General features: G+C 40.9%; 1 protein-coding gene across 6 annotated transcripts in view; it reads left to right on the forward strand.

The window, feature by feature from the left end:
* Positions 1 to 12,668, forward strand: part of LOC100650490 (zinc finger homeobox protein 3) — a 403,793-nt gene that overhangs the window by 41,701 nt on the left and 349,424 nt on the right. For 2 of the 6 annotated variants that reach the window (XM_048410378.1, XM_048410384.1), the window contains exon 1: positions 8,012 to 9,947. The exons of 2 other annotated variants lie outside the window; for them this stretch is intronic. The gene's annotated coding sequence lies outside the window, so the exon portion shown is untranslated. Of the gene's footprint in view, positions 1 to 8,011; positions 9,948 to 12,668 lie in introns of those variants that run through there. 2 more of the 6 variants (XM_048410386.1, XM_048410385.1) reach the window with 1 other exon arrangement.

The raw sequence follows: 12,668 nt of genomic DNA on the forward strand, positions 1-12,668 counted from the left end.
GGAGTACGATATGAATACTGTTTCCTAGAAACATTTTTTACATCTTCTGAATACTCCACTGCCGTACTGTTATACGAATATTAATTCCTCTTTTAACCTATCTATTTTCGTTGGAATTTTATTTCCGTACTCGTTTAATCGACGATTTAAAAAGAAACCGTACCAGTGAGAAATTTCGAAGCGCGCAAGAACAATCTACTTTTACATCTTCCGTCCCATTAAATTTCCACCAACCTTGACTCCTCTCACCCCGAAACATTCTCAAATTCCTATTATTAAAAAAATAATACCGAACCTAATAAATCGTCCGAGTACCTAACAATCTCGAGCACACACGGACAAGAAACTGCGTTCCTGGGTCGCGTTAGCGCAACATCCTCTGCGGGAGCCAAAGAGAAAGAGAGAGGGAGAAAAAAAAAGAAGAAAAAGAAGGGAAAAAAGGAAGAAAAACGCGTGCGCACTATTCGCGAAAGCGAAGACAAAAAAGCGTAAGAAAAGAGGATGCGTGTAATCTAATTTCTGTCGCGTTTGCACGCGAGCCTGCGTCTTCGTTTTCAAAACGACTTTCCGTCACGATCGCCTCGTCATTTCCTGCGTGCTACGGCTCGCGGGGCCCAATATTACCGATTCATTACGCGACTGTCCCAGCCCGCTATTTAGCTTTTTACAATGCCGCGTGGCGTAGACAAACGACGATGAAAAAACGGCGGCGATCGACCGATGGAACTCGGCGAACCGATTTCCGCTCGCGTTAACGGTCCGCGGACAGCAGTTGGTACGCGAGCGAAGCTTCACGGGCATTACTGTGCCTCGACGTATATTTAGGCCCGATTATTTATGATTACGATTATTCCGGACGGCTTTCGAGCGCGCTTTATTGAATGTTTAGCATGTGCTGGCCACGCTAATTCTGAACTGAACGTTTATAGCATGAGGGTATCTCCTCCTACGTGCTCTCCTTAGACGAGCGAAAGCTCTGTCGCTAATTCGCCCCGTTCGATCAAATTACTCGTTCGCGAAACAGCCTCCACCCTTCCACGATCTTTCTTCCCTCGAGCTCTTCTCCGGTCTCTTCGTTTTCCTTTTTTTACTGCCTTGATTTTGCCCTTTTTTTAACCCTTCGCCGAGTTAATGACCATCGTTAATCCCCCTTCTTAACCCTTTGACCCGCCTGCTTCTCAGGATCTTCGAGAGATACCTACCTCTTACAAGTTTGCTTGACAATTACGAGTGAGACTTCTTGCTTGTGTAAAAACGTATAATGATAGGCTTTGATGGTTGATTGTTTGATTTTGGAATGTTGAATAATTCTTCGTTATTATCACATTAGAACTATAAATACGTATGTACCTAATTATAATATACACTGGCTACAAGAAAGTATTTTTACACACAACCTTAGTTTTCAACGAGGTGTTCTTTTTTTTATCAGGTGCTACATTTCAATTTCAAGGTATCAAATTTTTGTAGTCACAATGATCGATTGTCATTGTCAATTTTTCAAGAAACGTTCGAACCAAAGAGTATCGATTGAAGAAACATCCACTAGACGCGAGAGCGTTCGATTTGGAAAGGACACGAGATCTTCGACAAATCCTTGGTTTCTCGAGTCCGATGCTCACGGCTCGTTCGACCTTGCGATCTAAGAAAAACAATGAGAAGTTAGAGCGTACAGACGCAGCCTGTACGTGACGTGGACGGGTTGGTTATTTCGGTTCTGAAATGTTTCGCGTTTCGACGTTAACGCCGCGACGACTTTTGCTCGACCGCGTAGGAGGCCGACCACCATTTATTCAAAATAATTACTCCCGTGATACCTGATGGCGAGCTCGAGCTCGCGAGCGCTCGCTTTAGGTATCTAGGACGCGGCGGATATTTCGAGCAACAAATGTTTCGCGCTTCGACTTTAATTAATCGACCACTTTTGCCTGGCCACGGCCGTCCAATTTATTTAAAATAATTACGCGGTCAGCCATTGCCGTGGCTCGTCTACGGGAATGGTAATAACTCGCGCGATAGCCGACGATGAAACGACGAGTCGTAGGCGAGAATCGCGCATAGCTCACTCGTTCGTGGCTCACTTGTCGCTCGGGGAAATTTCTGACGGTGAACACCGGCGTGTAAACGGCCGCGTAATTTAATCCCGCGCATGCCATCGCGGCTTTGATCTCTCGAAAAATACCGGACCATCCGTGGATCGGAGAGCAATCGATTTTCTTTGGTGTTCTTCGGTGATTCGATCGTCCGAACGAACGTTTCATTAAGTTCGGTATTTCTAGGTTAAACGAGTCTCAGAAGATCAATTCCATTTTTTGTTAATTTCTTAATTTAATTACATAAGTTGGCAATCGATGTTCAATTCTCAAGAAATAAACGACCTGCTCTCACTCATTTAATAAAGATACATTTCTCAAACTTCAATTACGTACAGTTCTAATTTAATATAAATAAAAGATATTTAGCAGACACTTGTTAGGTTGTCCGAAAAGTATCTTTCTTTTACAGACCCGTCTTTTACAACAACGCATCTTTATACAAACATGAAACCTAATCTGTCGAACGTTGTGATCTTTAGTTTGATAGAACAAAATGGATCATACGTAATTCGATAAAATAATATAAAACGGAAAAAGTTATGCATCCATTATTTCCTTATAAAGCGAAAGAAACTTTTCAGACGACCTAATAGTTTACATGTTTTCCATTGTAAAAGCAAATCATTATCCTGTTTACCTCTAGTCGTGTTAATGCCATTTTAATAACAGCAATTTACAATAGCAGCTAAATTAAGCGATAAAAGATATCGTAGCTGTCCATTGTGAGTAAAAGTATTGTTTCGAATGTAATAAAGAATCAGATATTTTGATCAAAGGTTAATGCTGACATCGATTTGAAAGTTAATATCAAAGTACAAAGATAAGAAGTAACAAATAAGGCGCAAACGAATAAGAGCAGCGAAGATCTAGTTATAGAAACTTTGATCTACACAGAATATACGCAAATATAACTAATGAAACAGAGCAGCTAGCTATAAGTTTTACGACGTTTATTAAATTTCTATGAATAACTTTCCAGAAGGTTATCTAACAGGCACTCAACTTTGGTTCGATTTACTTTTGAGTAACTACGAATGGTGGTATTAAAGTACGTTTTAATTTATGAAACTAGCGTAATCCTCGAAATTTAGATTGGATCTTTGTAACATCAATAATTGAAGAGATACCTTGTATCTTCGTTCGGAATACTCGAAATACTATTTTCTCTAAAAAAGAAACTAGAATTGAAATTTACACGGTAAGAAAATTTCTATTCCTTTCTCTTTTATTATATACATCCACCTTTTTTAACCACAGTTGACTTTTCACTTATAAAATCGATTATAATCAATAATTATACACATTACCTAAATTATATTATTATTAATTATTTTACCATCTATAATTTTCTCCACCATGCTCCACGTAGAATTTGCATTCTTCCGCACCAAAGGAAAAAGGAAAGAAAGAAACTGAAAAGAATCTTTTATTTTTCTAGCATTTACATCGTTTACCATTTCAACTCCTCGATCAAAGTACTCGTGTCCAGCTCTCGAGTTTCGTCCACTCCTCTCCTGCTCACAGGAAATAATTATCAACCGTTATTGCGAGTCTCGTTACAACACATCGGTACGAAAGCGTGCTGGCAGTCGCGCGCGCGCATTAGGTGTCGGGACCTTTCGCCCTGGCGATTATTGTCGATGGTATCGCGTGAAAGGTGTCTTTGCACTCACGGCGTTTTCCACTGACGGAGTCACGTGCTGTAACAGGGAAAGAGAGTGCGGCCGCGGGGCGTCGTCGAAAAAAAGGAAGGGGCTAGTGCGCGCGTGAGTCGTACGCTTCATCTTTAAATAGCAGTTGGACGCCGCGTCTACCGACGCGGCGAAATCCATTTCCAAGTAGCTTAGGACGTACCGAACGGACCACCCACGGCCCCATCTCATCCCGTCTATCCGTCTTATACGCGGAATCGTCCCGCTGATCTCGCGGTAGAAATTGCAATTGAATTTTCACTCGTGCCAAATTACACTGGCCAAAAGCATCGTTCGTTTGTGGTCCCATGGATCAACGCGTTTCGTGCTTCTTCGTATCGCGACCAATGTTCGTCGTGTCGGTTGGTTACTTGGAATTTCGATTTCAACTTTCAGATTGTTCCTTTTTAATTTTATTAGAAGAGAGAAAAAGGGAAAGAGAGAGTATCAGTGGTTCTCTTTGCGTGTCCTAAGGAGTCCATAGTTAAGTTATTCAAAAGTTAGTGATCAATTCTATTTTCTGAAATTTTCTTCATTTTACAGCGAGCTTATGCAATTGGTATTTAATTATTCAGAAAACAGACGAATATTTTTGACGGAATTTATCAAGTTGGCATTCGCGCGACTTAATTAATTAGACAGCTTTAAATCTACGAAGATCAAGAGTTTTCATAATCTGCAAAGCCTTCTCAATTCCGTGAATCTTCAAATTGAAATCAATTACATAATTTAATTCACGTTCTGAATATATTTAATATCAAAGTCAACCACGATTCTCGATTCGGTCTAAAAAGCCTTCTTAAAGACGTATCTCTGCTCCAGTAACTCGGACGATACGCGGATGCGTCGAGAATCAATAATATTCCCAGGCGTGAATTACGTGAGTACTTTTCAAGGGGAGCGCGGTTATTCTTGACGTCATCGAGGCGTTTGTTTAATGAATGCTAGCAGCCTCTCCTCCGCGTTCTCTTCGCTCGGCCAGAAATCGAGGAGACTGCGAGCAGCGATTGCGTGGCGGTCGTGGCAGCCATTATTTACATGAAAAAAAAACAAACTACATGATTTTCGATGAAGCGACGATACTGGTGAAAATACGAGCATCGATCGATGCATCTTTTCAAGGATTTATCGATACTTGATGCGATTACGTATTATCTTACATTCGAAAAGCGAAGAGTTGTTGACCTAGAACTTGAACTTGCTAGATGAAATCCCGTAAATGCGTATAAACAAAGCTTCGTTGAATTTTCAGATCTTGCTGATTATCTTTAAATATGCATTTGTACTGTTTTATTTTTTGTATTTCCGCTTGTTTTGCAAATTGATTTTGTAAGTGACGTTGATATATTGAAATTACTCGTTAACGTGTGTCTTCGTCATGGTGTAAGTCCAGTGATAATAATTTATTCGATATGTATAAATTATCCTCATCGTGTATGGATAATAAGATTAACAGGAAAGTTTTTATCATTTTTTGCTACTAATCTATTGCTATAAATTGTAGTATTTATTATAAAAACACAATTATACCTACTACTTAACATAAGAAAGTAATCGCATTATCTAGCATAAAAAATTGATATCGCACTGTTGTTTAATCCAATCTTAACAGTAATTATTTGCGTTATTCTTAAATTCATAAGTTAATCTTATCCCGAGACAAAATTATTTCCTATAACTCGTTTTGATCGAATTGCATTTTATTATTGTATTCCTATCCTACTTTTCCTTTCATGCATATCTGTTCTTTTAAAAATATTTAGAATTGCAAATGTTTTAACCGAAGTCGTTAAAGCAATCATGGATTCATTAACGATTCAATAGTAATTATCGGATCGTTAATTGAGATACGTACGATCATTGGAAAACTTATAAGATGCAGGAAGCATAGATGTCGATTGCTGAACAGACATAGAGATTTTTGACGATTTCGTGATTCCTTTTGACGTCATCGGAAAGTTTGTTTAATTAGCAATTGCCAGCCTTCGCGTAGGCTGTCATTGATCATAAGACCATGATTTGATCGCAAGGAAAAATAAGAAAAGAAAGGATTATAACGCTGTCGTGTCGCAACGGTGGCAATAAAAACTCTTCGGAATTTGTGTCAATGAACTGCTTTAATACCTGTGCGAACTTTAAATTAAGGAGTATGGCAACATGGCGTAATGTAACAGACTGAAAATTATCCAATATTACGTGGAAAATGCAAATTAAACAATTTAATGTTTTAGGTTGTCGAGTGTACTATTAACTTGGCTTTCTCGGTATTAATTTCCTTGTAATTTTTATTTCACAGAATTTCAGGTTTTTAAAGAATGTGTCATGAATGCAAAGTTTCAAGCATAAAAGCTATCGATATAGCGTTAGACTAATATTAGTAGAAATATAGTGGATACAAGTTTCACTTAGTAACACGTACACTACGTGAAACATTTTTGGAACACATTACATTTTATTAAAATTCATTTATAATTAAAAAAGACGAAATTTTTATCCGAGAATTAGATTCCCATTCTCTTGAAAGCTCCACGAATATTCAACTATCAATTTGGTTTTCTATATGTCTGTATCCTTTACAATTTTCTCATAAATTCTTCGAGCATACAACAATTTCGACCACTCTGATTCTTCGTCTCTGCGGAATAGTTACATCTGGTTGACATTGATTTTTACGTTTCTAAAATAAATAATAAATAATCAAAAATAAGCCTAAAGCGATTATATTTTGTAAGTGGACGATCAGAAAAACGAGAAACTAACTAAAACAAACAGCGATGGTTCTCAAAACTCGAGCAAACAGACATAATTCGACGTGGATTACGACGGTTTGATCGACAAATCACGATAAATCGACCAAACTACGAGTTCGTAGGAAAGATCGAGTGATCAGTAACCGCTGCTAATGGCATCGAGCGATTTTCGATGATCTACCGATGCTTTCTGATGTCATCGAGATGTTTGTTTAATGAACGCTACCGAGCTTTGCTGCCCCGACCAGTATAAATATAGAGATCACACTGTGCACCATGCGCACACGAAGGTTTACCGTCTGAAAACGGAGGACAACCTGTCTGCGTTTAATGTGACGTAACGTTTTATAAGCTGTTAAAATTCCCCCCTACTTGCTAATGAATCTACGCAGTATCATGTCACTTATGACTATGAAATCTGTTTCTCGTTTTTGAATTTTTAACATTAGCGGTGGAACCGCTTTTGCTTGTTTTCATTGTTTCGTCGCTGTTTTTAATGCTAAGTCGTCGATAGCTGTTCTCATACATCAGTAACATTCCATGTTTTTCTTAAAATTTTGTTTCGTTGTATCTGTATTTCTTGCGTAGCGGTTATATGTCAAACATATTTTATTTATACATTTTATCGAAATAAATTCTTTTTGCTATTACTCGTAAGTTAATATTAGTCCAACAGCCGTGGATGGAGCAACGTGATTAAATAATTCACGAATGAAAGACGTTAATTATTCAAATCGTAACTATTAAGAGACTTTGCAAAATTATATTCACTTTCGGGACACCATGTTTGAAATAGAAATCACACATCAAAATCCTACCTCTCCACCTGCCGTCAAATGTTCATTCTCGGAACATTTGAAGTCTGAAAGCAGAATCGCGTTCGAAGAGCGACCAATTAATCGGAGTAAATCCGTCGACGGAAAGTTGGTCTGGTTGCGCGCAGTTTGTTCTAAAAATACGCGGCAAAGGATTAGCAGAAAAGTTTCCAATTAAGCGATCACCGGATGTTGAGCGCGACCGACGCGCGCGCGTTCCTCAAATCTACCGTATACCTACTATCCGACGCGTGTGCAGCGACGGCAGTAGAAACAGACCTTCGAACCGGACCACGTTCCTGCAACTAAGCGGCAAGTAGAAAGAGTTAGACCGTACGTACAATGAAAAACCAGTGACGTAGCGAACGATCGAGGAATCGATCGATAACTTGCGATGGTGTTTCCCAGCCGCGACGATTGATTTTCGATGGTCCCGCGATACTTCCTGACGTCATCGAGGCGTTTGTTTAATGAGCGGCTACCAGCCTCTCCCCACGACGTCCCTACTCGAACAGAAATCGCGGCCAGAGGGAGACAGAGCTAGCGGAGTTCGTGGAGGGGGCGTAGGGAGAGTGAGAAAGAAAGAGAGGAAGGGGAGAGAGGTAGTATCGTGTCGGACGCTGGACGAGGCGCACGCTCGATGCGAAGCAGCGCGTGCTTTCACGCGCGGAAAGCAGGAAGCGGTGTGTGTACCAGGACACGACACGGTTGGTCCTGGACCCGGTGGTGTCCACGCGGTCCTGCCGGCTTTCGAGGTATCGTCGCGTCGACAGGACTGGCCAGCCGTGGATCGTGTATGGCCCCGCGGACCAGGAAACAACGCTGCTGGTAGTAGTCGTCTACAGAGAGGAACGAACACGTCCGAAAAGTAGTCACGGACCGTACATCGTCGACCACGCGGCACACGTGAGCGGAACGAAGACGAACCGCTACCGAGCGCGACCGAACGCCAACGAGCCGCCACGATCGTCTCTCTCGGGGTATCCTGGCTCACCGCTGATTGGCCGAAACCTCGAGGAAGTGGTCACCGTCGACGAGGGCTCGGACCACATCGCCACGTGAGTTCAGCGCCGTATCGCGAACCAGGATATCGCGCGCGCCTTTTCACCCGATCCTGCAGCTGCATTTTGCCGAGCACCCACCAACGTCAGCTTTCCGAGCTCAGACAACAGGATCGCTTCGAACGATCTTCGAGTCGACTTTGCCGCGGTGTTCTCGAATCGACATCGCGGACGACGATTACCTACGGAATTGTTTCTCTTTGTAACATCGCGAATTAGTGGTCTTCGCTGACCACAATCGAGAGTATCGTATGTCTATGAAAATTAAACGACGATGTTGTCCCGGTTGATCGGACGGTGTTTAAACGAAACTCGTAGAAATCGAGTGACAAGTGAATAGAACGCACTGGCTGTAGAACAGGCGTACGACGAGATCCTTAAAAACCGGAACGTCGACCATAATACCAGGTCTGCTCGGCCCTGAACCGGAATCGATCTACGTCATCGTAGTCATCACGTGGTGATCCTGACCTAGGCCAATGTCTTTACCCCATATGACGTTGCGCCTTTCAGTCGGTGTCATCTAGACACGCAGATCCTACTTCCCTTCTAAATATAAAAGCATGCTCGACTCGTGGGCGAAAGTCTTCGAACATGGAAACGACGAATAATCCGTGGAGCCGCGTTGACGAACGGCAAGGATCATCGGACCAGTCTCGAATTCGATCTTTCTCGCGAAGTTGAATTCTCATCTTACGCGTCGAATTTAACGTCGTAATTCGTGACGTACTGTCTTCTATCGACACAAAGGAGAAAGTTGGTGTCTTCGAGTGTTATAAATAGAAGTGAACAGTGAATAAAACTTGCCGGTCAAGGAAAATCTCTTTTCTCTCGAATCTCTGGCCGTTGATCGCCCAAGATTTCTGCGACGAAACTATTATTCCCAAATTTTAACGTGATCCACGGAGTTCGATGACTTTATGTACAAGAAGTGTATATTATTGTTTCGCTCGTTCCTTTTCTGTTATCATATCTACATTTTCTCGAAACATAAATATGGTAAATGTTATGTAACGGACACGCAGTGAAACTTGTAGATTAATTCCGTGATTGTTTACAGTTTAACGGTAACGATATTATAAGAAGTTGTTTATCGATCGACGAGAACTACGTAATTCGCCGAGAGTCATGATAGAGATCCTTTTCTTTCTACTTTAGATGCCTCGCGCGTCTAATGTGTTTAATGACAGTTGTATCTGGTAACGGTACGTGTTTATATTAGTCGTGTCGAGGAAGAGATCAACGAACTAAATGTGAACAAGTCGAAGGGTAAACTCGAAAGAAATTACATCGCACAAGGTACACCTCGGATAGATTAATCGAGAGATTGTCAACGATGATTTACTCCGATTAAGGACGGGTGATTTGGTGATTCAGCCTGGGGAATCATCAAAAAAGTTACCATCTCGTGCATATTCCAGAAGACTGATCACAGATCTATCGATCCACCTTCGCTCAGCAGGAAATTGTTCTTCCTGATAATAACAACATTCCTACCTTCCACTCGGAAACGAAGATCTTCCTCTTTGCCCTGGTATGTGACATTTTATTCTTTGAAAATATCTTATTGGTAAATACGTTATTATGGTAGAATTGCTTCGTTATTTATCTTTGCATAAATTAAACATTTATATTTACCGTAATTTATTTAATTATTATCTGATCTTAGTTCTCGAATTAGATATATTAACTTATTATCTTTCGTAAATTAGTAACTCACGAGTTTTACATTACCTTCGAAAGAAAAACTCATAAATAACACTCGGAGAAATCTATTAGACCACGCGAACTGTTATAAGATATGACCGTAATAAAGAAATCGATAGTTTCAAACGGAGATTATAAACACGTTTTTTCTCGGTTCTTAATGCACGAAACAAGATGACTACCGAGTGCATGTAATTGGAGGGGGAGGTGGAAGAGCAATGGTACGCATGCACTCCCCTCCATGGCATTCTGCAGAGCATAAAATTCAGGATCGCGAATGCTTTAGTGCCATCAATCAACAGTGCCACACGATCTATACAATTACTCCCTTTTTAATATAAGCCATTTTCCTAGAAAAATTGTTCAACAATCTTAACTGCCTCGTCACACGAAACATCACAACAGTTACGTACGAAAAAAAAAACCTGAGAAATCAGAAACATCGCTACTCACAACGCTGATTCCAAGAACACCGTTATTTTTGCAACTAAACAAACCGATACTGATTCAACAAATACAAATATTGCCCTAGACACTTACAAACAAACCAACACTAGTTTCGTAAATACTAACACACCTTGAGACACGAAAATAGCAAAGTTTGCCTTTCATAGAGACAAACTTTAGTACCTTATCTACTTACATAGGATATCGATTTACATCGCGAAGAAACCTTCAAACCTTCGACATCATTTTCTCAACGCGATACACGTATCGACGATCCGTAGAATTTCCAATATCCGCGCGCGATACGAAAATACTATCACGCCAAGTCTGAATGAATAGATCCCAAGTACGCCGGCGTTTAGTTGGCGAAACATCAAGCGTCCGCTTGCCAGAAATTTGCTTGGTACACTAAGCATCGTAAAGACCGGCTAACGTAATTCCCGCATCGTTGTAAAAATAAACAACCATCGAGATAACCGTCGCTACGTCCTCGCAGAGATTCTTCGCGCAGTACGAACACGACGACGACGACGACGACGACGACGACAACGACGACGACGACGATGACGATGTCGAAGAGGAGAAGAAGCGATGGCGGCAACCGCCTCCGAAATGCCCGCCGACACGAAGCTCTAATCTCGCTCCGCTCCGTAAACGGCCGAGCTAATGACAGACAGGAAACGACGTTTAATTAAAGTACGCACTTCCGGTAGGAACGTTTTCACGAGACTGCGTCGCTGACCACCGCCGCGCTCCAACTAGCCGTTGCGTAATTCCGAACCGGAGATAAAGGAACGAATTATCGCACCGTGATGTTCCCACGTTTTCCTCCATGTTCGATTCGCAGCAGTTTTATGCGGTGTATTTTAGAATCTCGAAAGGAATATAGGGTGTACGGAGGGTAGGTTGGCGGGGAAGCAGTTGATACGAAATTAATATACACCGGCGATGCGAGTCGTGGTAGCCCAGCTCGAAAATTTGATGCCAATTACGTTTGATGGCACTTTAATGAGGTTGCTCAGGAATGCGATGTTTCCTTGGCGCGATAAGCTCGTTCAGTGGTCACTTCGTTTTGGTTTTTTGGGTGGCTTGGCCGCTCGGTTGTTTCGTTGAAGGAAGTAGGAGTTAATTGAAGAACCGAAGTTTTGGTGGGCAAAGTTCGTGTACTCGAGGAACTTGCAGTTTCAATTTTGCGGAGATTTATTTGCTTTTTAAACCTAATATATCTTTAATGTCATGTATAAAAGATGAGGATACATTTTGGAAATTCATCTTCGAAAGGAATCGTTACTTGATAAAGTTGTGTTATTTATTTCTTAACGCGTAACAAGTTGTTGATAGAAAAATTGCGTGTGTTGGAAGCAGTATTATTTGAATTTTGTATAATTGCATAAAGTATCCTTTACAATATAATTTTACTGGTATTGATACAAATAACGATCGATATAATAGGATATTAATCTGCTCTACGCGTTATGCTCGTTCCTCTCTAAAATTCCACCCTCATCATGCACTGACCAACCCTAAGGATAGTTACCCCTGCACATGTTCGAACGTATACACTTGTAGTCGTCATTCAGCCACTCTGACGCACGCACGTATTCTTTGTGTTTCTGTTTCTACCCAGATATTTTAGCAACACTCCCCAGGAACATTTTTCTTCTGATGTCATATCTTCTTATACGTTCTCCTTTCAATCTATATAACGTTTATAAAAACAATGTATTTATTACTACATTTGCAATGTACTCAACATTCATACATATCGTATATATCTCGAAATTTCTCGTAAATGCATAAACATCCGGAATCTATTAATAATCATCATAGTCATCTTCCTGTACAATCACGAATATATTAACTGTAATTAACACTGATTTTCCTTACTTTCGCCATCTTTATATACTTTAGACGCTTTATATACATGTCACATTCGTCTTTTCATTTTGGTCAAAGGAAACGCGCTACAAAGTATAGACAAGCAATTCACGATCGACAAAGTCATGTTCGTACAATGATTGTTACAAGAAACGTGACCCGAGGAGCGAGTAAAAAACAAGTGCCGAAAGTGATGGCGCGAAGAGAGAAAGCGATTTCTATG

Source organism: Bombus terrestris, chromosome 11 (genome assembly GCF_910591885.1).
Source record: "Bombus terrestris chromosome 11, iyBomTerr1.2, whole genome shotgun sequence".
Lineage (NCBI taxonomy): Eukaryota > Metazoa > Arthropoda > Insecta > Hymenoptera > Apidae > Bombus > Bombus terrestris.